Below are 27,889 nucleotides of genomic sequence, written 5' to 3'. Positions count from 1 at the left end.
GCATTACAGACATACCAAGAAAAAGGATTTACACAAGTGAACAATGGCTCCCTTAATACAGGGCACAGTTCCATATTTATTAACCCATCCACGGCAGTCAGCAACAAAGACAAGAAAGTAAATACATGTATATCGTCAGCAATATGGGTCCGATTTCATATACTGCTTATATATTTCCATATAGCAGTGTGGTTTGTTCTTTGTTTTGCTTTTCCCAAAATGTATGTAAAATATGTCAATGCTGAAATCCCATCTCCAGATAAATCTTTTTGTGTGAGTTTTGGATAAAGTGGAAAAATGTTGGAGCCTATGTCAGATTTGTATTCCCAAACTATAGACAGTCCATCCAGCACCTTATACATAAACTCTTCCCACAGTGCCCTCAGTTTGCTGGAGATGCCAAGAGGTCATGCCCAAAGATCTCAATTTTTTGCAATCAGGTTAAACAGATCATTTACAGCAGGGGTCTCCAAACTTTTCAAACAAAAGGGCCACTTTATTGACCTTCAGACTTTAGAAAGGGCCCGATTGTGGCCAGTGGGTGCAGAAAATGTCACAGGCCCAGCACCAGTAAGAATAAATGTGGCATCAGGGTTGGTGTTCAGTAGGGGGAGAAGTAGGGCCCCTATCAGTAAGAGGAATATTATCCCATCATTGATATCAGTAGAAGAAATAGTGCCCCCTTGTTGGTGTCAGTGGAAGGAATAGTGCCTCATATCAGTTGGAGGAATAGTGCCCCAAGGGCCGCATAAAGGCTAGCAAAGGGCCACATCTGGCCCTCGGGCCGCAGTTTGAAGACCCCTGATTTACAGACTAACAGACATACAGCTGCCGAAAAATCTTGGATACCTTCCTCAAGATACAAATGCCCCCTCCTTATACATTTCCTCAATGCAGCCAAAGCGTGTATACCCCTATATTGGAAGCAAACCACTGTTGAGTTTGTGGTTTTGCCAAAAGACTTGACAGCTGTGGCCAACAATAAAGTGGAATGTCGTAACCGATGGCTCTATTGGACTGACTTCACCTTCTCCACAGATTACTAGGTTGTAGGTTGTCAGTAGTTTTTATTTTTATTATATTTTTTTATTTTAGGAGCCCTATTAGGGAGCTTTGGTGAAATATCAGGGGTTTGATGCTGTATAATACTGTGCATTACTGCATGTTTAATGCAGTATATTTCTGTGCATTACTGCACGTTTAATGCAGTATATTTCTGTGCATTACTGCACGTTTAATGCAGTATATTTCTGTGCATTACTGCATGTTTAATGTAGTACATTTCTGTGCATTAGGACATGTTTAACGTTGTATATTTCAGTGTGCTATGTGCAGTTTAATGCTGTATCTTTCTGTGCGTTAATAGTGCACATTTAACGCAGTATATTTTGGTGCAATCTGCACCACACAGGGTGATTAGGGTGTGCCCAGGCACACCTGGCATACCCTGTGCGCACGCCTATGCTGATAGGTAAAACATAAACATTTCTGGACACTGCTGACACTATGGGGTTGATTTACTTAAGGCAAATAGCAGTTGCTCCAGAGCTTAGTAAATGAAGTAAAGCTTCATTTAGAAAAGAATATCCAATCATGTGCAATGAAAATTTTAAAATACAGCATCCTTGCTTGCACATGATTGGACGATGGAAGTCAGCAGAGCTTCTGCTCTTTTACTAAGCTCTGAAGAAACTTCTTTTGCAAAGTGCACAGTCTATTTGCCTTTAGTAAATCAACCCCTATGTGCCAATGGCAGGGAGCCTTGCACAGCTCCCTGTCATCCCCTAAACCCCCCCACCATTTTTTCCCCACCTTTCCCTACTATTTTTAAATGTCTACTATACCCCTAACAGCCATAATCACACAGACATTGACCTTAATGTAAAGGGCAGTATAAAGTAAGCAGTAAAACGCTTTGAGACAAAGGTGCCAATTGTGGCAGAATTACCATTTTACATCTTGGTCCAGTTAACTCTCCTGAACAACATGTCAATTGTGTTGCCTGTATTTGTATTTTAGATCTCACTTGTCTATGGTTTCTTGTGATGTATGGCTATATAAACTTAAATAATTAATAAAAGAAAAAAAAAATCAAGCACCGGACCCCGAACACCACTGACGGGGATAAAGGGTGAGCTAAGCTAAGCCTGAACTCGCAGGAAACTGTCACATGACAGCAGGCTGCCATCCCAATTAGCTGTGGCTGTGAAATTCTCCACCCCGCAGTTGCGTGTAAAAAAAGTTGTGGGCATGCCGGTGACATCATTGACCTAATATGGGAACATGACAATGACATTGTCCAAATATGGCCATGTGGTCATATTAGGTCAATAAAGTAATCAGCATCACATTGGCTAGGGGCAGGAAATTCCATGGCTACAGTCAATTAGGGTGGTGGCCTACTGACATGTGACAGTTTCCCAGCCTGAACCTTAAAGTGGAAGTAAACCCTCCTATAATTTTCAGCCAGGGAAGCTGCCATCTTGGCCTCTGTTTAATCTTCAACTGCCATGATGCTGCACATGTGATCAGTTATGACACCAGCCATTGGATGGTTTGACAGTTTGGTTGAGAGCACAACCAATGTGACAGTTAGCATTCCCGGCATGCCAGGAATGTAACTGCTTTTTTAAACTGTTAAATTGATGGGTTTACATCCGCTTTAACTCATCCCTAAAGGGGAGTGTCGATGATACTGTATTATAGCTCAGAAAAAGCATGCACCCCATAATGGGTCAAAGTTGTTTTTTGAGCCCTCAAGAAACAACTGAGTGCTGAGTATTATGGAGTGTTGGCTTTTTCTGTTTTGTGAGATTTTTATTGCCATCTGTGTGACTGTGTCCCCAATGAAGTGATCTTTCCTTACTTAATTGGGAAATCTATCCAATTGGTGACAAAAACAAGAAACGTTATAGCTTTTGTTTTTATTGTTGTCTGTGCCTTCCTGTCCCGGTGACAACTGTACCGTCCATTTGTTGTCCTGGTGTCACAAGGAAACAAAGTGAGGGAAATCTTCCAAAAAGGGGTCAAAGACAGAAATTTTTTTTTTTTCCACAGTAGCATCCAAAATACATTCACATGTAATGCATACATTACTACAGGGAGTGCAGAGTTATTAGGCAAATGAGTATTTTGACCACATCATCCTCTTTATGCATGTTGTCTTACTCCAAGCTGTATAGGCTCGAAAGCCTACTGCCAATTAAGCATATTAAGTGATGTGCATCTCTGTAATGAGAAGGTGTGTGGTCTAATGACATCAACACCCTATATCAGGTGTGCATAATTATTAGGCAACTTCCTTTCCTTTGGCAAAATGGGTCAAAAGAAGGACTTGACAGGCTCAGAAAAGTCAAAAATAGTGAGATGTCTTGCAGAGGGATGCAGCACTCTTAAAATTGCAAAGCTTCTGAAGCGTGATCATCGAACAATCAAGTGTTTCATTCAATATAGTCAACAGGGTCGCAAGAAGCGTGTGGAAAAACCAAGGCGCAAAATAACTGCCCATGAACTGAGAAAAGTCAAGCGTGCAGCTGCCAAGATGCCACTTGCCACCAGTTTGGCCATATTTCAGAGCTGCAACATCACTGAAGTGCCCAAAAGCACAAGGTGTGCAATACTCAGAGACATGGCCAAAGTAAGAAAGGCTGAAAGACGACCACTGAACAAGACACACAAGCTGAAACGTCAAGACTGGGCCAAGAAATATCTCAAGACTGATTTTTCTAAGGTTTTATGGACTGATGAAATGAGAGTGAGTCTTGATGGGCCAGATGGATGGGCCCGTGGTTGGATTGGTAAAGGGCAGAGAGCTCCAGTCCGACTCAGACGCCAGCAAGGTGGAGGTGGAGTACTGGTTTGGGCTGGTATCATCAAAGATAAGCTTGTGGGGCCTTTTCGGGTTGAGGATGGAGTCAAGCTCAACTCCCAGTCCTACTGCCAGTTTCTGGAAGACACCTTCTTCAAGCAGTGGTACAGGAAGAAGTCTGCATCCTTCAAGAAAAACATGATTTTCATGCAGGACAATGCTCCATCACACGCGTCCAAGTACTCCACAGCGTGGCTGGCAAGAAAGGGTATAAAAGAAGAAAAACTAATGACATGGCCTCCTTGTTCACCTGATCTGAACCCCATTGAGAACCTGTGGTCCATCATCAAATGTGAGATTTACAAGGAGGGTAAACAGTACACCTCTCTGAACAGTGTCTGGGAGGCTGTGGTTGCTGCTGCACGCAATGTTGATGGTGAACAGATCAAAACACTGACAGAATCCATGGATGGCAGGCTTTTGAGTGTCCTTGCAAAGAAAGGTGGCTATATTGGTCACGAGTCTGGACTGATTTGTTTTTGTTTTGTTTTTGAATGTCAGAAATGTATATTTGTGAATGTTGAGATGTTATATTGGTTTCACTGGTAAAAATAAATAATTGAAATGGGTATATATATTTTTTTCGTTAAGTTGCCTAATGGTTATGCACAGTAATAGTCACCTGCACACACAGATATCCCCCTAAAATAGCTAAAACTAAAAACAAACTAAAAACTACTTCCAAAAATATTCAGCTTTGATATTAATGAGTTTTTTGGGTTCATTGAGAACATGGTTGCTGTTCAATAATAAAATGAATCCTCAAAAATACAACTTGCCTAATAATTCTGCACTCCCTGTATATAAGTAGTTGCTATCAGCGCTTGATTTAGACTTCCTCTATTGTCCATGGACACCACAGTAATCATCTGCTACTTTGACATCTGGCAAGACACCACCAAAGGTATTGACCACCACAACACAATCTCCAACCAGGAGATGGATATGACATTATTCTCCATGGAGCTTGCATCAGATTACAGTAGAATAGATACATTGGGCCAGATCCACAAAAGGGATACGCAGGCGTATCTGCTGATACTCCGTCGTATCCCTGTTTCTATCTATGCGGCTGATTCATAGAATCAGTTACGCATAGATACCCCTAAGATCCGACATGTGTAATGGACTTACACTGTCGGATCTTAGGATGCAGTACCGCGGCTGCCGCTGGGGGCATTTCTCGTCAAAATCCAGCGTCGGGTATGCAAATTAGCACTTACGGAGATCCACAAAAGCTTTTTCCCTTTGTTAAGTCTCCGTAAGTGTTAGTTTGCCATCGCAAAGATAGGGCTGCTTTTACAAAGTGTAAAGTTAGTACACCATGTAAAAGTATACCTGTCTTTCCCGCATCGCTGTCAAATTTCTTTTAAAAAAAAAAAAATTCCCGCCGCATCTCTTTTTTACACCGTCGTGATTCACAAAACTCGGCGCAACGTAACGCAAAGCACGTCGGGAAAATAGCGTCGGGAGCATGCGCAGTACGTCCGGCGCGGGAGCGCGCCTAATTTAAATGGGACTCGCCCCATTTGAATTGGCCCGCCTTGCACCGGACGGATTTAAGTTACACCGCTGCAAATTTCCAGGTAAGTGCTTTGTGGATCGGGCACTAACTTGTGTAATTTGCGGCGGTGTAACTTAAATCACAAAAGTTACGTTGCGCCCGCTGGTTGTGGATCTGGCCCAGTGTTCCTCCTGCCAAGTTTTGTATAACCTCAACCTACGACACATTATAGTATAGCATTTTATTGCAGGGGAAGGTGCTGAATTCAAGGTGTGCACTGCAAGATGCTCTTCACCTTCCCACAAGACCATGCAGGATCTTTAGTGACGTGTTGAGAGGCGTCTACTGCACTAAAAAGCTACATCTAGCTTTGAGGACATCCAGTATTTGAATACATGTTCCACTGGCTTCTGGAGTGCACTGGAGCTCTAAAGCCCCATACACACGGTCACACTTTTTGCCAACCAACTTCAAAATCTGCAAGTTTTCTAATTTGTCCGACCGTGTGTACACTCCATCGGACCAACTTTTTCGGACCAAAAAGTTGGGTCTGCAAACGGACCAACTATTCGGCAACAAAAGTCCGATGGTGCCTTGTCTGACCGTGTGTACAGCAAGCCAACCAACTTTTGTACAAAGTGCAAATACGCATGCTCATAACCAATGTTAAAATCAACCAACAATAGCAGAAGTTAACCAAAGGGTGGCGGTAAAGAGCAGAAAAGAGCAGAAAAACCATGTGATGTTGGGTAATTTTTAGAAAAGTTTGCAGAAAAGTCTGAGCGTGTGTATGCTATGGGTGTGACCGGACAAATCAATTAGGACAAAAATCCAAGGGAACGTTTTTGGATGTCTGACCGTGTGTACAAGCCTTTAGACAAGAGATTCTTATGCCGCTTACACACGATCAGATATTCAGACAAAATGATGGAATGTTGGCTCAAACTTGTGTTGCATACACACAGTCACACAAATCTTGTTGGAAATTCCGACCATCAAGAACGCAGTGACGTACAAGACGTACGACGAGTCGAGATCAATAAAGTTCAATAGGCAGTTCGACTTTTCTGCTTGATTCTGAGCATGCATGTTTTTTTTTGCACGTCGGAAATGCATACAGACGAGCGGATTTTCCGATAGGATCTTTTTCCGTCTGAAAAATAGAGAACCTGCTCTCAATCTTTTGTTGGCGGAAATTCAGATAGCAAAAGTCTGATGGAGCCTACACACGGTCGGAATTTCTGTCCAAAGGCTCACATCAGACTTTTCTTGTCGGAATTTCCGATCGTGTGTACACGGCATAAGATTTGCATCTTAGGCCTCGTACACACGACCGAGAAACTCGTTGTAAAAGAAACATTGTTTTCTTCTACAAGTTCCTTGTCAGGCTTGTCGAGAATCTTGTCAAGCTTTCTTTGCGTACACACTGTCAAGACAAAATCTCGTCGTTCTCAAACGCGGTGACGTACAACACGTATGAAGGCACTATAAAGGGGAAGTTTGATTCCACTGGCGCCACCCTTGGGGCTGCTTTTGCTAATCTCATGTTACTGCGTGTTAAAGCGGAGGTTCACCCATAGCTTACACATTTTCCCCTTAGATTCCTGCTCGTTTTGTCTAGGGGAATCGGCTATTTGTTTTAAAATATGATCCGTACTTACCCGTTTACGAGATGCATCTTCTCTGCCGCTTCCGGGTATGGTCTTCGGGTCTGGGCCTTCCTTCTTGATTGACAGGCTTCCGACAGGCTTCCGACGGTCGCATCCATCGCGTCACGATTTTCCGAAAGTAGCCGAACGTCGGTGCGCAGGCGCTGTATAGACCCGCGCCGATGTTCGGCTTCTTTCGGCTACTCGTGACGCCATGGATGCGACCGTCGGAAGCCTGTCGGAAGACTGTCAATCAAGAAGGAACGCCCACTCCCGGAAGTGGCGGAGAAGATCGCTCTCTACAACGGTAAGTAAAGCTTCGATTTTAAAACAACTAGCCGATTCCCCTTGACACAACGAGCATCAACCTAAGGGTAACATTTTTTTGGAGGGGGAACTACCGCTTTAAGTAAAAGTTTGGTGAGAGACTATTTGCGCTTTTCAGTCTGTTACAGCGTGACGCGAAACACGATGAGGAAATTGAGACTCCCGACGAGGAAAAAGAGAACTTGTTCTCTTTTTTTCTCGTCGAGTTCCACGTCAGTTTTCTCGACAAAAAACATACACACGACTGTTTTCACCCGGGAAAAAAGCTCTGCCACCAAGTTTCTTGATGGATTCTGTCGTGTGCACGAGGCCTTACATGGCCTGCTTTTCCTTGCTACTGAATGCTTATTCATTATGTTCTGAGGACACGTTTATTTTAAAAGAAGCCAAGGGCTGATTTGTTTGGTAGAAATCTCCTGAATAATCATTTGTACAGCTGATAGTACACATTCCATAATAAGCATATTGTATTACCGGGACACAAGGCTTCAAGTTTTCTTCCGCCCAAACGGAGAACTGGAAAACTTCCAAGGCAACCATTTGGATTGGTTGCCAACATTCCTAACTTTGCCGATAGTCAGATTGGCCTATTTGAAATTAAAATGTATTTCCATAAAAAAAAATTTAAATTACCCGTACGAGTATAAGCCGAGTTTTTCAGCACATTTTTTTTTGTTGAAAATGCCCCCCTCGGCTTATACTCGAGTGAGTCACCTTTTTGCGCCTGATCTCCTGGAATTTGAGGACCCAGTACCGGCCGGCCGTAGGTCCCCTGGATCCCAAACTTGGCACACATGTAGCCCCACTCTTCCTCTACAAGTGTGCAAAGTTTGTTGTCCGGTGGACCTACGTCCGGGGAGCACCGATTTTTCAAAGCCGGGCACCCCTTCTATAGACTCCCATGTTAAATGGTATTTTCTCTGGTGACTTTGGGGACTTGGTACCGGGCGGTCGTAGGTCCCCTGGACCTGGAACTTGGCACACATGTAGCCCCATTTCTCCTCTACAAGTGTGTTTGTTGTCTGGGGGACATACGGCTGAGGAGCACCGATTTTTCAAAGCCGGGCACCCCTTCCATAGACTCCCATGTTAAACGGTATTTTCTCCGGTGACTTTGGGGACTTGGTACCGGGCGGTCGTAGGTCCCCTGGACCCGGAACTTGGGACACATGCAGCCCCATTTCTCCTCTACAAGTGTGTTTGTTGTCTGGGGGACATACAGCTGGGGAGCACCGATTTTTTTAAAGCCGGGCACCCCTTCCATAGACTCCCATGTTAAACAGTATTTTCTACGGTGACTTTGGGGACTTGGTACCGGCCGTTCGTAGGTCCTCTGGACCCGGAACTTGGCACACATGTAGCCCCATTTCTCCTCTACAAGTGTGTTTGTTGTCTGGGGGACATACGACTGGGAAGCTCCAATTTTTCAAAGCCGGGCACCCTTTCCATAGACACCCATGTTAAACGTCAGTCTAGTCATGGACACAGTGAGGCATGGGCACAGTAAGGCATGGGCACAGTGAGGCATGGACACAGTGAGGCATGGGCACAGTAAGGCATGGGCACAGTGAGGCATGGGCATAGTGAGGCATGGGCACAGTGAGGCATGGACACAGTGAGGCATGGACACAGTGAGGCATGGGCACAGTGAGGCATTGACACAGTGAGGCATGCACATGGACACAGTGAGGCATGCAGATGGAGACCCTAAGCTTATACTCGAGTCAATACGTTTCCCAGTTTTTTGTGGTAAAATTAGGTGCCTCAGCTTATATTCGGGTCGGCTTATACTCGAGTATATATGATACCTTGTATTTCATTAATGTATTTTTCCAGTCATGATATTATCCAGCATCCCCTTATTGTCTGTACTATTTCCCCCACAATTACCCCTCTAATATTTACACATGACTGTGAATAATAAACTTAACCACTTCCCTACGGCCGTACGACTATTGACGGCCGCAGGGTGGTACTAAATCTCTGAGCCGCCGTCAATTGACGGCAGCTCATTTCTGCGTTCCCCGCGCGCGCTCCCGAGCGCGCAGCGGGGAACTTCTGTACTGGCCGTGTCCCTTGGACACAGCCAGTCACAGATCGCCGTGAACGGCCAATCGGAGCGGCCGTTTCCTAGGCGATCTGTGCGGCCAATGAGAGATGATCTCATATGTTTACATATGAGATCATCTCTCATTCCCGGCTCTCGCAGACAGCGGTGCTGTCAGGGGAGAGAGGAGACGGATCTGTGTCTCTTGTACATAGAGACACAGATCGGTCACCCCCCCAGTCACCCCCCTTCCCCCACAGTTAGAACACTATATAGGGAACACACATTTAACCCCTTCCTCACCCCCTAGTGTTAACCCCTTCCCTGCCAGTCACATTTATACAGTAATTAGTGCATATTTATAGCACTGATTGCAGTATAAATGTGAATGGCGCCAAAAATGTGTCCGATGTGTCCGCCATAATGTCGCAGTCGCAATAAAAATCGCAGATCGCCGCCATTACTAGTAAAAAAAATAATAATAAAAAAATAATAATTCTGTCCCTTATTTTGTAGGCGCTATAACTTTTGCGCAAACCAGTCGCTTATTGCGATTTTTTTTTTTTTACTAAAAATATGTAGAATACGTATCGGCCTAGACTGAGGATAAAAAATTGTTTTTTTTTAAAAAATTGAGCCATTTATTACAGCAACAATTAAAAATGTTTTATTTTTTTTTTCAAAATTGTCGCTCTATTTTTGTTTATAGCGCAAAAAATAAAAACCGCAGAGGTGATCAAATACCACCAAAAGAAAGCTCTATTTGTGGGAAAAAAAGGACGTCAATTTTGTTTGGGAGCCACGTCGCACGACCGCGCAATTGTCAGTTAAAGCGACGCAGTGCCGAATCGCAAAAAGTCCTCTGGGCAGGGAGGGGGTTTAAGTGCCCAGTAAGGAAGTGGTTAATGATAAAAAGTTGAACTGAAACATGCTATGTGATGCATGCCAGTCTCAGGAGATGGTGGGTGTATGAAGGCCCCGTCCTCTCTACATGACCACAACTCATGGATTAGATGCACATACCCCAGTGCTCTAGTATCACAGCTGCTGCTCCATTTTTGGATGTGGTCTGGCCATAGTCTGGATGTATTGCTTGCTGTCACACACAACAAATCTCCCACGCAGCCTGTGACAACACAGTAACCAGCACGAGGACAAGAAGTGCGTGAGATGAGCTGGAGCTCCCTTGGCTTCAAGTTCAAAAGAAGCTCGTAGACTATGCTGTCCTCCCAGTGTGGTATGTGAGTTAGCTCATACTTGTCATAGAAGATTTGTATTACGGTCAGAGGTGAGGGACCACGAAATTAAGAGTGCATACCATGCAATTTAGAGAGCAACTCAGCAACGATGCATGCAAAAATTCTGCAGCCCAAACTTTTTTTTTTTACATTTTGGGTGCAATAAAGAAGAGTTAGAATGCCCATGTGTGTGGTACTTTGCATCCTCTTCTAATACACAAGAGTGAAGATTTAGGGCCTTTTCACACGGATGTGTCCGTGTACGGGCTCCGCTTTGCTCAACGGGGATCGCTCCGTCGATCTCCACTGAGCAGGCAGATGACAGGTCTGTCTCTGCACACTGTGCAGGGACTGACCTGTCAGAGCGCCGCTCTCCCCTATGGGGGATCGAAAAAAGATGGACCGTAGAGTCCATTTTCATCCCATCCGATCCAACAGACGGATGGAAAATAGGCTTTCACACTGGAGCGGTGCGCTAGCAGGACGGTAAAAAAAGTCCTGCTAGCAGCATCTTTGGAGCGGTGAAGGAGAGGTGTGTATACCGCTTCTCCACTGCTCCTGCCCATTGAAATCAACGGGAAACCGCGGCTATATTGCCTGCAAAGCACTTCAGCAAAGGCGCTTTGCAGTGGTTTTTAACCCTTTCTCGGTCGCTAGCGGGGGGTAAAACCGCCATGCTAGCGGCCGAATAGCGTCGCTAATTTTACGATAAAGCGTCGCTTTACCGGCGAAGCCGCCCCCGGCCCACTGTGAACGGGGCCTTAAGATCAGACTGTTTTCCATCAGTATGGAAATTCACTATGGGGTTGATTTACTAAATCTGCACAGTGCAAAATCTGTTGCAGCTCTGCATAGAAACTAATCTGCTTACAGGTTTTATTGTCAAAGCTTAATTGAACAAGCTGAAGGGAGAAGCTGATTGGCTACCATGCACAGCTGCACCAGATTTTGCATTCTCCAGTTTTAGTATGTGTCCTAATGAGCCCTTCCAACCATCTAAGGCACAGGTGTCAAACACAAGGCTCTCGGGCCGAATCCGGCCCTCCAGGCCATTTCATGTGGCCCTCGCACCTCTTCTGCAGCTGCCGGAGAGCTCCAGCCCTCCTCTGGTCCGCCTCCAAACCCTTACTTTCTGCTTTCAAGCAATGCATCCAGCTTCTTCTTAACAGCAGCATAAAGTAAGGGGGGTACACTGTGATGTAAGGTAAGGTGACCAGATTTTTAAAATGAAATCCGGGGACATATTTTTTCTTTACTAGTAATGGCAACAATCAGCGACTCTCTGCCCGTCGCCGCCCGCCTCACAGCCTCTCAAGTCTTACTCTTCGGGCCCCGGCTACTACTGGATGGGGAGCGGAGGAAGATCACTCCGCCAGGGAAGGCAAGAAGATAGGCAGGTGGCTGGCCAGGATTTGAGCCAAGGCAGAAGAACATGCGAGCGAAGCTGAATGGGCATGCGCCCAAAACAGAAGAAATATTCCCTCCGCTCCGACCAGCACATGATCATCAGAAAGGGGCACAGATAATGGAAAAAAATAAACCCCCCTATGCTAGTAGGCACGGCGGAGCGGGGGGGTGTAATTCTATTTTTTTTTATTTTAATTTGAAATTGCCCCTGCCCCCTATTAAATCCAATCTGGGGACAAAACCAGGGACAGACTTGGTCCGGGGACAATGGGCCAGATTCTCAGAAGAGTTACGACGGTGTATCTTAGGAAACACCGTCATATCTCTGTTTTTGGCCCCGGGTATCTATGCGTATGATTCCTAGAATCATTTACGCATAGATACGGCGTAGATCCGACAGGTGTAAGTCACTTACACCATCGGATCTTAGATGTAATTCTACGATGGCCGCTAGGTGGCGTTTACGTTCAGTTCTCATTTGACTATGCAAATGAGCCGGATACGCCGATTCCCAAATGAATTTGCGCCGCGGCGTCGTCGTTTACATCGTTTCCGTAAGCGTAAGGTTACCCCTGCTATATGAGGGGTAACCTTACGCCAGTCCGCCGTATGCCATGCTAAGTATGGCGTCGGGTCAGCGTCGTCTTTTTCCGTCGGTTACGTCGTTTTACTAATTTGTCCGCGAATACGACTTTACGTCAATGACGCTCACGTCGGCGTCATTGACGTTTTCCGTCGTGAGCTGGAGCATGCGCACTGGGCTATTTTTCCGCCCGGCGCATGCGCAGTTTCGATCTGCGCGTGGGCGCGCTTAATTTGAATACAAGCCGCCCCCTTTGAATTACGTGGCCATACGCCGGGCCATTTACACTACGCCGCCGCAAATTACGGAGCAAGTGCTTGGAGAATACGGCACTTGCTCCAGTAAGTTGCGGTGGCGTGGTGTAAATGGCTTACACTACGCCGCCGCCGATTCTATGAGAATCTGGCCCAGAGTCCTCAATCAGGGGACTGTACCCTGAAACTGGGGATGTCTGGTCACCCTAATGTAAGGGAGAGTGGGGGACTCAACGTCTGATGGTGGGGAGGGGATGCGCTGGACATCTAATCTTACAGATACAACCGGCCCTTTTGAGGGCAATTATAATGCTGATGCGACCCACAATGAAATCGAGTTTGACACCGCTGATCTAAGGTGTCCCAATGACATCCAAAACATCAGAAATAACCCGGTAAAACAAGGACCATCTCTTGCTTTTATTTATCCATTTCTGGTCAAGCAGAATTTTAATGAAGCGATAGATTTAAAAATGGCTTTTGAAATTACATTCAGATATTAAAGATTATATAAGAGAGGTTAGTAACTTGATCTAGATCTACAAAGTCATAGAAATGGCACCCCGCCCAAGCAAAAGCTGAAACCAACAAATCAGACTGGGAATATTTTAAATACCCTTGGCTTTTTTTCTGACATTAAACCACGAGGAAGGAAAAGGGCCCTTCCTGTCATCCGTGGTCCCCTCCAGTCTACAGACACTTGGGCGTCTTCTCCTGCCTCTCCCACTATACTGCATCACGTCTCAGCGTCCGGGAGAAGGCCAAAGCCCTCAATTGCTATTTACAACACAGTTAATCAGCGTACATCCTTCCGGGGCTCGTCACGTTTAAATGTCCGTACCAGACAATGACACAATAGAGTGACTTGGAACGCAATGATTCATCTCAAAGACATTTCGGCTTTTTCAACAATGCGGTGGAATGACGATGACTAGCTTCTAGTGGCCCAGAACAACCACTCATAATTTGCTATATGGTAGCCAGATCAGCGAAGGTATCCAAGTGATTATTATATGTCATTGAATGGGGCATTGTTGGAGAAAAAAGGCAGTAATAAAAAAACTAAAGAAATTCCACCCCTTTCTGTCTTTCTGTGGCCCTCGCACCTCTTCTGCAGCTGCAGGAGAGTTCCAGCCCTCCTCTGGTCCTCCTTTAGACCTTTCTTTCTGCTTTCAAGCAATGCATCCAGCTTCTTCCCAGCAGCAGCATAAGGAAAGGGGGGTGCACTGTGATGTAAGGGAGAGTGGGGGACTCAACTTCTGATGGTGGGGTGGCTCTTGACATCTAATGAAAGGGGAGGGGATGCGCTGGACATCTAATCTTACAGATACAACCGGCCCCGTTGAGGGCAATCATTGTGCTGATGCGGCCCACAATGAAATTGAGTTTGACACCCCTGATCTAGAAGCAAGTTGTTCAGCCGTTCCCTTGCCAGGGCCCACAGGAAAAGCTTGCATGTATTTTTCAAGATGGTGGTCCAGTGACCCAAATGGACATCTTCTGGTTCTCCATTGAGGTTGCATTCCTGTTTACTAAATGCAAGGGGGGTAATTCAAGAACAAGAGCCTCTTCCGCACAACCCTGGCCGGTGGTTGTGGGGGTCTGCGGGCAGGGGGCTTTTGGGAATCTGAAAGCCCCCTTTAACAAGGAGGCCCCCAGATCCTGCTTTTTAATAACTAAGGGGTGGGGTGACATCACCTGGTGAACCCGCCCCTTGTCACATAATTGACTGAGGGCATGCAGGGTCATTGACGTCACAAGGGGTGGTGTCACCGATATTCACTGGTTGTTAAGGGCGCTGGCAGCCCCTCTTCTGAGTCAGGGCTCTTAACACTGCCTGAGCTCAGCAGCGTTAAGGTCTCCTGTCCCTCAAAACTGGGGTAATGCATTGGGTAAGTTAGGCAGCCGTGAGGCCCCTGTGAGTGCAAGGCCTTAGGTGCCTAATTTGCCTAATTAAAGAGCCGCCTCTGCAGATATCCCCCCAGAACTCTGACCCCTCTACACCTTAGATATCCCCTACCTCCTACCTATGTGATTTCTGTTTATCTGCACTGTCTCCATTGTAGGGGCCCCAGAGCATTACTTTGCGCAGGGGCCCATGATGCTATTAAGATGGCCCTGCTTAGCATGGCACAATGATGAGAATCCTTTTGTTCCAAAATATGGTTCCAATGATATGGTGCATTTTCAAAAAACATGGTAATGCTGGGAAAGGTCTTTTCAGTTACATAAAGTTAGTTACATTGCTGGGTGCTACTGGAGGGGTGCTGCGGCAATCTATGAACTGTTGGAAACTCACCTTTTGGTATTCTCCATTAGCTCTTCCACTATCGGTCCACTGTAGAGGGAAAATAGTCCAAGTACACCACCTAACTGCTTGCCGACCAGCCGCCGTCATTCTACGGCGGCAGGTCGGCTCTGCTGGGCGAGAGCCCGTAGCTATACGCGCCCCCCGCTCGCCCCCGACTCCCGTGCGTGTGCCCGGCGGGCGCGATCGCCGCCGGGCACGCGCAATCGCTCGTTACAGAGCGGGGACCGGGAGCTGTGTGTGTAAACACACAGCTCCCGGTCCTGTCAGCGGGGGAAATGCTGATCTTCTGTTCATACAATGTATGAACAGAGGATCAGTGTTTCCCCTAGTGAGGCCACCCCCCCCCACAGTTAGAACACACCCAGGCATACTTAACCCCTTCCCCACCCCCTAGTGTTAACCCCGTCACTGCCAGTGGCATTTTTATAGTAATCCAATGCATTTTTATAGCACTGATCGCTATAAAAATGCCAATGGTCCCAAAAATGTGTCAAAAGTGTCCGAAGTGTCCGACATAATGTCGCAGTACCGAAAAAAAAATCGCTGATCGCCGCCATTACTAGTAAAAAAAAATATTAATAAAAATGCCATAAAAATACCCCCTATTTTGTAAACGCTATAACTTTTGCGCAAACCAATCAATTAACGCTTATTGCGTTTTTTTTTACGAATAATATATAGAAGAATACGTATCGGCCTAAACTGAGGAAAAAAAAAGTTTTTTTATATATTTTTGGGGGATATTTATTATGGCAAAAATTCAAAAATATTAATTTTTTTCAAAATTGTCGCTATTTTTTTGTTTATAGCGCAAAAAATAAAAACCGCAGAGGTGATCAAATACCACCAAAAGAAAGCTCTATTTGTGGGAAAAAAAGGACGCCAATTTTGTTTGGGAGCCACATCGCACGACCGCGCAATTGTCTGTTAAAGCGACGCAGTCCCGAATCGCAAAAAGGTCTCTGGTCTTTGGACAGCAATATGGTCCGGGGGGTAAGTGGTTAAAGTGGTTGTAAAGGTTTGTTTTTTATTTTCTAAATAGGTTCCTTTAAGCTAGTGCATTGTTGGTTCACCTACCTTTTCCTCCGATTTCCCTTCTAAATGTTTTTTTTCTTTGTCTGAATTTTTCACTTCCTGTTCCTCCTCAGTAAGCTGTTCTGGCTGACTAACCCCCAGCCAGAATGGCTCGGATGATGGGGGCAAGTTTACTGAGGAGGAACAGGAAGTGAGAAATTCAGACAAAGAAAAAAACATTTAGAAGGGAAATCAAAGGAAAAGGTAAGTGAACCAAACAATGCACTAGCTTAAAGCAACTTATTTAGAAAATAAAAAACAAACCTTTACAACCCCTTTAAGCTGGCCATATAGTATACAGTTTCCTTGTTCAATTTCCTTTAGATTTGCCCTAAACTATGTAGTGAAAGAGCCTGCCTAATATCGAAAGTGTTTAGATTTGACCTCATATTATATGGTTTAGGTAAATCTTAGGCCCCATACACACGAGAGAATTTATCCGCAAATACGGTCCAGCGGATTTATCCACGGATAAATCCTCTCAAAGATTTCCGCAGATTTCTATGCGATGGAGTGTACACACCATCGCATTGAAATCCGCGCGGAAATCCTCTGGCGATGACGTGTCGCGCCGTCGCCGCGATTATGACGCGGCGACGGGCGCGACGCTGTCATATAAGGAATTCCACGCATGCGTCAAATCATTACGACGCGTGCGGGGAATCCCTTTGGACGGATGGATCCGGTAAGTCTGTACAGACGAGCGGATCCATCCGTTGGAATGGATTCCAGCAGATGGATTTGTTGTGCATGTCAGCAAATATCCGATCTGCTGGAATCCATCCCAGAGGAGATTTCTCCGCGGAAACAGATCCGCTGGCGTGTACACACCATAGGATCTATCCGCAGAAACCCATTTGCTGGGATTTATCTGCGGATGGATTCTATCGTGTGTACAGGGCCTAAGGCTAGAAAAAATTGTACAAAACATTGACACTGTTCATATATATATATACATACACACACGCATGTGTGTCTAAGCTCTGGGGTGGATTTACTAAAGGCAAACAGACTGTGCACTTTACAAGTGCAGATGCTCCAGATCTTAGTAAACGAGGGGAAGATCTGTTGACTTCTGTCATCCAATCACATGCAAGCAAAAATACATTTTTTCATTTTCCTTGCATGTGATTGGGTATTCTTTGCAAAGCGAAGCTTCACCTCATATACAAAGCAACTGCACTTGTAAAGTACCCAGTCTACACCCCTATGAGTCACTGACCAAGAACAAGAACTCAGATCAGGAGATGTACATTTTCTCTGATTTTACTTGCCGCGTGCTTGTTCTGTGACAGCTACCAGAGACTGGTGGGAAGCTAAGGGCCCTTTCACATGGACGTGTCCGTGTACGGGCTCCGCTTTGCCCAGCGGGACTTGTCACGTGACTTTTTCAAGGTTTGACCTTAAAAAAGTCACGTGACAAGTGACGTAACGTGTAGGGGAGGAGCCGAGTGACGAGAGCCGACGAGTCTGAGGAGTGCAACATTGTATCTGATCGTATTGCACGCGGAAACACATTTGATTAAATGTGAGTTGTTTACATACAAAGTTTTTTTCTAGCCAGTGTTTGGCATACTACGCTATGGTTTCTTCGTTCTTATTTGTTTGAGATCCTCGGTGTGTGGAAGTATACCCGGAGAAGAGGAACGTACTGAACGCTCGGATTTGCTTGACAATTGCTAAGGACTGCTGTCTGTATGTCAGAAAGCACTTTACAGTACCTGTGACCAAACACATTGCTATCTCATATGGATTGATCTCTTCATGATATGTATATATGGATATACACAGGGTGTATTTAATGTAGCAATTTATCCAGAATTTTTGCACATGTAACTTATTTATATTTATATTTTTGCTACCATTGGGGGTTTATTTTTAGTGTCTTTTTATTAGACACACTGGGCCAAATTCAGATAGATCAGCGGATCTTTAGATCCGCGTAATCTATCTGATATAAGATCCGCCACCGCAAGTTTTAGAGGCAAGTGGGTAATTCACAAAACACTTACCTCCAAACTTGCGGCGGCGGATCGTAATTCCTCCGGCGGAATTCAAATTCCGCGGCTAGGGGGAGTGTACTATTCAAATCAGGCGCGTCCCCTCGGCAATCGAATATCGCATGTGCCGTCTGGAAATTTTCCCAGCGTGCATTGTTTCAAGTGACGTCGCAACAACGTCATTGGTTTCAACGCTTATGTAAATGACGTCCATCCATATTCGCGAACGACTTACTGAATACAAGACACTGTTCACTAAGTGCAAAAAAATGCCTGTTGATTCTGCCAGAAATCCTATAAACTGATAACTTCGGTGCTCTCTGCCTGTGTGCTGCATTTTCATCAGTTACACTGGGCCAGATTCACGTAGAATCGCGGCGGCGTAAATGTATCGTATATACGTTACACCGCCGCAAGTTTTCATCGCAAGTGCCTCCGGCGTAAGCCCGCGTAATTCAAAGGGGCGTGTGCCATTTAAATTAGGCGCGCTCCCGCGCCGGACCTACTGCGCATGCTCCGTTTTGAAATTCCCGCCGTGCTTTGCGCGAAGTGACGTCATTTTTTCGAACGGCGACGTGCGTAGCGTACTTTCGTATTCCCGGACGTCTTACGCAAGAAAAAAAAAAATTCAATTCGACGCAGGAACCACGGCCATACTTTAACATGGGCTGTGTAAAGTTTGGGCAGGTAAAACGATGACTAACTTTGCGACTGGAAACTAGACTAGCAATGACGTAACGAACGCGAAAAACCGTCGTGGATCGTCATAAAACCTCATTTGCATACCCGACGCTGGAATACGACGCGAACTCCACCCAGCGGCGGCCGAGGTATTGCATCCTAAGATCCGACGGTGTAAGACAATTACACCTGTCGGATCTAAGGGCTATCTATGCGTAACTGATTCTATGAATCAGTCGCATAGATACTCTGAGAGATACGACGGCGTTTCAGAGAAACGCCGTCGTATCTCTTCTGTGAATCTGCCCCATTATTACCAGTTCACTCTCTGGGCTACAGAATACGTCACTTGATGTTATGAAGATGCAGAGAGATGTGTTCTGTAGTCCTAACACTTCCTTTAATATGGCGATAATGCTGCTGCTCTATGCATACAGTACTGTAAAGTAGGTGTTGTCACCCTAGGACAGAATAACCATTAAAAAGAAAAAGGCCACAATTCCAGAAAAAAATCTAAGGGCTAGTAAGCTGAAATATATTACATTTCTCTTAATGGGTTCCGATCTACCGGTACTTTAACCTGCTAGATGACACGGTAAGCTTGGGATCCTCTTGCAGTCCTGACAGCCTGTCATACACACAATATTATTTATGTTACCCGAGCCCTAAACTCCTCTCGAAGCCCAGAGCGTGATTAGTTATGAAGCCTTGGATAAGTTTAGAAAGTTTATATTGGGTCAGAGCTGGCCATCAATTGTCACATCCTTGAATCAGGATACATGAAAACACCCAACAGACAACACTGAGATCTGACAGATACGTAATACCTGATGCCACATGGAGCCAAGTTGGTGAGAGAAACTCGCCGTGTATCATCTGCCCAACTACAACTCTTACTACGCAGTGAAGGAACAGGAATGCGTGGTTGTTGTTAAATGGTGGCTGAACTACAGAACTATTTACAGACGTAGGATCAAAAGTCCCAAAATGATGTAACACAGCCTTTCTCAACCAGGGTTTTTTGGACCACTAAGGCCCCGTACACACGACCGGATCGATCCGCTGGGATTGATCCGCGGATCAGTTCCAGCAGATAGATCCGGTCGTGTGTACGGCCTAGCGGACATTTTCAGGCGGATAAAAATCCAGCCGACGGATTTTCAGCGGATAAAAATTTCTTAGCATGCTAAGAAATCTATCCGCTGGAATCCTGTCCGCCGGACTTATCCGGTCGTCTGTACAGACTCACCGGATAAGTCCGTCCGATCCCATCCCTCGCATGCATCGTAATGATTTGACGCATGCGTGGAAGTATTTACCTTCCAGGGTCGCGCATGTCGCCACGTCATCGTCGTGGCGACGGCGCGGCCACGTCACCGCGGATGTATCCGCAGGGATTTTGATCTGATGGTGTGTACAGCCATCAGATCAAAATCCGCCAGAGGATTTATCCGCTGGAAACGGTCCGGCGGACCGCTTCCAGCGGAAATCCTCTCGTGTGTACAAGGCCTTAGGTTCCTCCAGAGGTTGCTAGGAGCAATTTCAGACTCTCAGATAAATAACCGCTGACTCCAATTATCTTTTTAGCTATTTGTAAGGGGGAGATTCTTATGACTGACCACACCACCAATGTAAAGAACATTCTTCCCAATGACTCCCAATGCAAGGTGCACTATTCCCACTAACCACAAATATAAGGAGCAATCTTTCCATTGACCTCCAATGCAAACAGCAATCTTCTCAATGACCACCAATGTACGGCCTCGTACACACGACCGAGGAACTCGTCGGAAAAGACACATCGTTTTCCTCGACGAGTTCCTTGTTAGGCTTGTCGAGAAACTCGACAAGCTTGCTTTGCGTACAAACTGTCAAGACAACTGTCAAGACAAGATCTCCTCGTTCTCAAACGCGGTGACGTACAACATATATAATGGCACAACCCTTGGGGCTGCTTTTGCTAATCTCATGTTACTGCGTGTTAAAGCGGGGGTTCACCCTAAAAAAAATTTGTCGGTGCGGCTCTATACGGCGCCTGCGCACCGACGTTCGGCTTCTTTCTGCAACTCGTGACGCGCAGTATGCGACGGTCGGAAGCACGTCAATCACAGCCTGTGATTAGGAACGCCCACTCCCGTGGGGAAGCCGGGGGTGAAATTAGCCCTAAAATGGTATGTACGAAAGAAAAAAAACAACAGCATACTGTCGGTCTCATAGGTCGGCTCCATGCAATGTTAGAATTTTTTTTTAGGGTGAACCCCCGCTTTAAAGCGGGGGTTCACCCTGTTAAAAAAAAAAAAAATGTTTTTTTTTATTATTCCATTACTTTCGGCATCGTAGCGCGAGCTACGGTATGCCGGTCCTAAATTTTTAATCCCCGTACTCACTGTGCTATCGTTGATTGAAGAATCCGGGGAATGGGCGTTCCTATGGTGAGAGAAGGTGATTGACGGCCGGCCCTGGCACGTCACGCTTCTCCGGAAATAGCCGAAATAGGCTTGGCTATTCACGGCGCCTGCGCATAGCCTGTGCGTAGGCGCTGTGAATAGCCGAGACCTACTCCGGCTGTCTTCGGGGAGCGTGACGTGCCAGAGCCGGCCGTCAATCATCCTCCCTCTCCATAGGCACGCCCATTCCCCGCGGGAGTCGGATTCTTCAATCAACAATAGCACAGTGAGTACGGGGATTAAAAATTTAAGACCGGCATACCGTAGCTCGCGCTACGATGCCGAAAGTAATGGAATAATGAGGTGAAGGAGGGTGAACTACCGCTTTACGTAAAAGTTTGGTAAGAGACGATTTGCACTTTTCAGTCTGTTACAGCGTGAAAAATGTGTTATCTCCATTACAAACGCTACTTTTACCGAAGGTGCGCTCCCGTCTCATACTTTATTCTGAGCATGCGCGGGTTTCTTAGCATACACACGCTCGCGTCTCTCGTTGAAAACTAGCTAGGCGAGGAACACGACGAGGAAATCGAGACTCCCGACGAGGAAAAAGAGAACTTGTTCTCTTTTTTCCTCGTCGAGTTCCTCGACAGTTTCCTTGATGAAAGACGTGTCACAACCGTTTTCCTCTGCAAAAAAGCTCTCCCACCAAGTTTCTTGATGGATTCTATTGAGGAAAACGGTCGTGTGTACGAGGCCTAAGGGGCACTATTCACACAGACCAAAAATATAAGAACCACTGACCGCTAACATAAGGAACATTCTTCCCAATGATCACCGATGTAATGAATAATTCGTCCCAATGACCACCGATGTAATGTGCACTATTCCTACTGACCAAAAATGTAAGAACCACTGACCATCAACGTAAGGAACATTCTTCCCAATGACTACCGATGTAAGGGGCACTATTACCACTGACCAAAAACGTAAGGACCACTGACCATCAAGGTAAGGAACATTCTTCCCAATGACCACTGATGTTAAGAACATTCTTCCCACTGACCAAAATTGTAAGAACCTCTGACCACTAATGTAAGGAACATTCGTCCCAATGACCACAGATGTAAGGTGCACTATTCCCACGGACCACAAATGTAAGGAGCAATTTTCCACTGACCCCCAATGTAAACAGCATCCTTCCCAATGACCACTGATGTAAGGAGCACTATTCCCACTGACCAAAAATTTAAGAACCACTGACCACTAATGTAATGCCCCGTACACACGGTCGGGATTTCCGACGGGAAATAGTCCATCGGGAATCCCGATGGGAAAAAAGAGAACCAGCTCTCTATCTTTTGCCTGCTGTTTTTGGCCGTTTTCCTGTTGGAAAAAGTCCAATGGAGCATACACACGGTCGGGATTCCTGACCAAAAGCACTCGTCTGACTTTTTCCCACAGGAAAACCGATTGGGTGTACGGGGCATTAGGAACATTCTTGCTAATGACCACCGATGTAAAGAACAATCGTCCCAATGACCACCGATGTAAAGGGCACTATTTCCACTGACCAAAAATGTAAGAACCACTGACCATCAACATAAAGAACATTCTTCCCAATGACCACCGATGTAAAGAACATTCTTCCCACTGACCACAGATGTAAGGAGCACTATTCTCACTGACCTGAGATTTAAGGAGCAATTTTCCACTGACCCCCCAATGTAAACAGGATCCCTCCCAATGACCACTGATGTAAGGGGCACTATTCCCACTGACCAAAAATGTAAGAACCACTGACCACTAATGTAGGGAACATTCTTCCCAATGACCACTGATGTAAGGAACAATCGTCCCAATGACCTCCGATGTAAGGGGCACTATTTCCACTGACCAAAAATGTAAGAACCACTGACCATCAACATAAAGAACATTCTTCCCACTGACCACCGATGTAAGGAGCACTATTCCCACTGACCATCACACTAATGTACAGTGAGCTGTCGATATAGTAATTATTAGGCTTAATTTCCATGGACGTTTTTGGACGTTTTTACAGCCACTTTTCTGAGCGTTTTTTGCAGCTTAAAAACAGCTCTCCATGTTAGTCTATGGCCTCATGCCCACCATGACGTTTTTGAGCTGTAGATGGCTGAGCCGTTTTCAAGCTGCAAAAAAAACCCAGGACCAGTGCGTTCTGAAGCTCCAGCCTTAGAGCTGTAAAAACGCCAGACATTAAAAAACACTCAAAAACGCGCAAAAACGCTCAAAAACGCTACCGCGGCGTTTTTGAGCTCCAATTTTTTATTTTATTTTTTTAAACATGGACAGGCGTTTTTAAGCTGTAAAAAAGGCTAAAAAAAGTGGCTGTAAAAACTTCCATGGAAATGAAGCCTTAGGAGGAGACAGTTCCCTGAGACTGCAAAATGATTTCATTCTTAAAGTGTGAGAAAGGCTAACGTAACAATTTAAGTTGACTTATCAAATCTTTATCAAAATAATAAAATTACGACTTGTGCAGGCAATATTATTAAATGCAGTCTTTTTTAATTGATTGCATGCTGTTCAAACAGATGCATTTGACCTGCTTTAAAGGCATCTTACTAGGATCTGTTGTGACCAAAGAAATGCAAGAACTGGCATTCCCGTTATACTATTAACATAATTGGAATTCTGCTCGCCTGAGTTTCATGTACATTACACAGGAACCCAGTCCACTACCCAAGCAACCTTCTTCTTCTCTCTCATCATCATGTTAAGGTTGATAGACATGCCAGTACTACAGAAAGATGCTGTATTGATAGGAATTGTTGGCGCTGATCATAAGTGTGCGCAGCCTATTGCATTAGGGTGTGCACCCCAAAGCCCAAACATGCACTACCGATCACTCACGATGTTCATTCAGAAAGGGAAGGGGCCGGTAAATAACATATTTACCGGCCCCTTCCCCCACTCCTAAAACATCCCAGCAGCAACAGCCAATAGGAGAGGAGGGAAACTGGCAGCGCTGCAGGGAGGAAAGATTGTAGCCAGGGCAGTAGGGGGAATCTGTGCTGCACAGGGTGATTAGGGTGTGCCTGGGCACGCCTGGCACACCCTGTGCGCACATCTATGGCGCTGATAGAATATTTTATCCATTTAGAACGGCGAATTTCAACCTTTTTGCCATGGACGAACCCTTGAAATCATTTTCAGCTCCTGTATAGGTGAATTCCTACAATTCATAGGATATTAGTGTGGTCCTAATGTTCATGCAGGCATTAACAAACTAAAAAAGAATGTTCTAGACCTGGAGAATCTGACACCCAGAACAAATCCTTTTTACAACACCCCCTTGCTCTACATGACAAAATTGTGACCCATTACCGTAGTAGTGCGCCCCAATGCTCAAACACACATACATGTGTATACTGTATGTGTATATATATATATATATATATATATATATATATATATATATATATATATGGCAGTGGACAGTGTCAGTAGAGCACTGGACTTGTCAGCAGGACAGGGATTGGTGTCAGTTTTTTTTTTTTACAATTTACATTTTTTTTGTGCACTATAAACAAAAAAAAGCCTGACAATTTAAAAAAAACAATATTTTTTACTTTCTGCTATAAAAACATATCCCAAAAAAATATGTAAAATAAAACTAATTTCTTCATCAATTTAGGCCAATATGTATTCTGCTACATATTTTTGGTTATAAAAATTAAAATAAGCATATATTGATTGGTTTGTGCAAAAGTTAGAGCTTCTACAAACTATGGGATATTTTTATTTATTTTACTAGAAATGGTCGCGTTGGGAAACTCTTGACTCTTGACTCTTTTGACACATTTTGGGGGACCAGTGACAGTAATACAGTGATCAGTGCTACAAAATAGGCACCTTTACTTTACTAAGGGATACCGTATTTATCGGCGTATACCGCACACTTTTTTGCCCTGAAATTCAGGGCAAAATCGTGGGTGCGCCATATACGCTGATACCCGCTTCCCGTGCCGAGTTTGAATACTGCGCCGGCATATACCGAGCGCAGTACACTCGTGTATAGTCGGGCAAGCTTGGCTTCTCTCGCAGTCACGTCCTGGACGTACAGGACGCACAGGACGTGACCGTGAGAGGAGCCGAGCCTGTCCGACTATACACGAGTGTACTGTGCTCGGTATATGCCGGCGCAGTATATCAAACTCAGCGCGGGCAGCGGGGATCGAGCGGGGAGGACACCGCAGAAGGACACCGGACCCGATGAGGAGGACACCACTGAAGCCGCAGACGGACGCCGGACCCGACGAGGCCGCCGCGCAAGACACCAAAACTGTAAGTACTAAAATCTTTTTTTTACAGGAATGCGGGTCCACTTTAGGGGTGCGCGCTATACGCCGGAGCGCACAATACCCCGATAAATACGGTAACTGTGTGCCTAGTCACTATGTGGGAAGGGCCTGGACTAGGTGAAGGCATAGATCCGTGTCCCTGCTTTGCAAGAACACATGATCCATACTGTCCCTACTGACAGAATGGCAATCTGCCGTGTTTACATAGGCAGATTGCTGTTCTGCCTGTGTACTGTATAATCAGAGGGTGCCAGCGGACATCGAGTCCGCGGGACCCGCTGCTGGGCTCCAGCTGTGTGTGATCACAGCGAGAGCAGGTCGCCAGTGGCGGGCGCCCGGGACCCAGAAGTGTCAGGTACGTGATCTGGCACAGAGCGCCCGTCCTGCAGCAGTATATGTATGACGGGCAGTCTGCAAGTAGTTAAAGGGCCATTCCACCTATAAGTGATATTTTAGTTGGACCCTAGTGGGTTGAGTCAGTGCCTGCATTCTTATTTGTCTTGTATACACTAACGGAGCAATCTCCCTGCCATAACTCCCCTATCTGTTCCTGTCCATCTGGAAGTTCTGGGTGTTCCTGTCCACATTTGTGTGTTCCACCATTTCCTTCCCCGAAATAAAGTTTAATAAATCCAACTGGGAGAGTGGAAAATCCTTTTAATAGCCAAAGCAGGTGTTCAGACACAAGAACTCAACAAGAGATCCCAATCATAGAGTCTCCAACCAGTAAACTTATGCTGGCCATACACTATACAAATTTATTTTGCGAAATTCGGTCGTTTAGACCGTTCGTTCGTTTTTCGAACAGTTACCGGGCACAAAATCAATAATTGTTGGGACGTTTTTGAGCCGAAAAAACGAAGGACAAAATTGGAAATTTTCTGCAGAACAAACAATAAATTAAAAAAGGTTAATGTGTTTCCCGTCCGAACTGTCGGCACTAGGTAGATGTAAAAAAAAAAAAAAAAACAATTTTTTTAAATTTATGTCCACCATCGTTTGCGCTCACGTCCGAACGTTCGTTTTTCGAAAATGGGTTTGGCCGATTTTTTGTATAGTGTATGGCCAGCATTAGTTTTTAGGTAGGTTTAGGTGTTAACTCTTCAGGATCTACCCAAAACGAAAACATCAGTTTTGGGTGGACTGATCCTTTAGGTGGGATAGACATTCAGCCGCTCTTCTTCCATTTTGTCAACTGCGATTTTTTCAAATCAGCCCATAAAAGTTGCAAAATTTTTTTTTTAGGACAACTGACACAAAGAGATTATAGCGTGTTTGCTTTGCGAACCTTGAGACTTCACCTTTCATCCTGCAATCTGTGCTAGAAAATAAATAAGGATTCTATCTACCGACAACAGCTGCATTTTTTTTTTTTTTTATAAAGTAAACCAACAAATGTAATAAATTGCTCATATACAAAAAATATATAGGATCATAAAATCAATGAAACATAACATCACAGTCATAGATATACATTAAGCTACATAGATTACACTCACCAAGCTGTCCGTTGCAGTAGCCCCTGCTGGTGTGAGCCCCCCCAGCCTGCTCTCTCCTGGAAGGTCCGGAGATTGTGTGAGCTGTCACTAGGACTGTGACACTCAATGCCAGAGGGAGAGGCCATGCAGAAGGGGAGAGGACAAAAACTTCCCAAAATGACTCTATGCGACCTGTCATTGGATGCAAAGGGCTGACATCACATTTCCCAGCTGTGTGATACAGTATATTATCTAGTGCAGAATGTCATATTGCAATAACAGACATAGCTGACTGCCCTTGCAGCTTTTATATCACCAAGGCTGGCCACAGAGTTACCCATTTCCACCAAAAACCTTAATAATGATCTCAATTGCCTAGATTCAGGTACGTTGCCGCAACTTTGTGGCGGCGTAGCTTAAGGCATTTAAGCTATGCCGCCGTAAGTTAGCGAGGCAAGTACATGATTCACAATGTACTTGCCTGCTATGTTACGGCGGCGTAGCCTAAAATGGGCGGGCGTACGGGCGCCGAATTCAAATGTGTGTAAGGGGGGCGTGTTTTATGTTAATAAGGCTTGACCTTACGTTTTTTGACGTTTTTTTTATACTGCGCATGCGCCGGGCGCCTACATTTCCCAGTGTGCATTGCGGCTAAGTACGCCGCACGGGCCTATTGATTTTGACGTGGACGTAAACGACGTAAATTCCGATTCACGGACGACTTACGCAAACGAC

The 27,889-nt window shown here is 45.3% G+C and overlaps 1 protein-coding gene across 1 annotated transcript in view; it reads right to left on the bottom strand.

Moving 5' to 3' along the window:
- The window catches only part of PRX (periaxin), a 67,469-nt gene extending 40,194 nt beyond the window's left edge, over positions 1–27,275 (bottom strand). Inside the window, exon 1 of the mRNA XM_040323165.1 lies at positions 27,176–27,275. The gene's annotated coding sequence lies outside the window, so the exon portion shown is untranslated. The remainder of the gene's footprint in view (positions 1–27,175) is intronic.
- Positions 27,276–27,889: the final 614 nt, after the last annotated feature.

Source organism: Rana temporaria, chromosome 9 (genome assembly GCF_905171775.1).
Source record: "Rana temporaria chromosome 9, aRanTem1.1, whole genome shotgun sequence".
NCBI classification, from domain to species: Eukaryota; Metazoa; Chordata; class Amphibia; order Anura; family Ranidae; genus Rana; species Rana temporaria.
The sequence above is the reverse complement of the archived record's forward strand: the minus strand, read 5'-3'. Positions and strand labels throughout refer to the sequence as shown.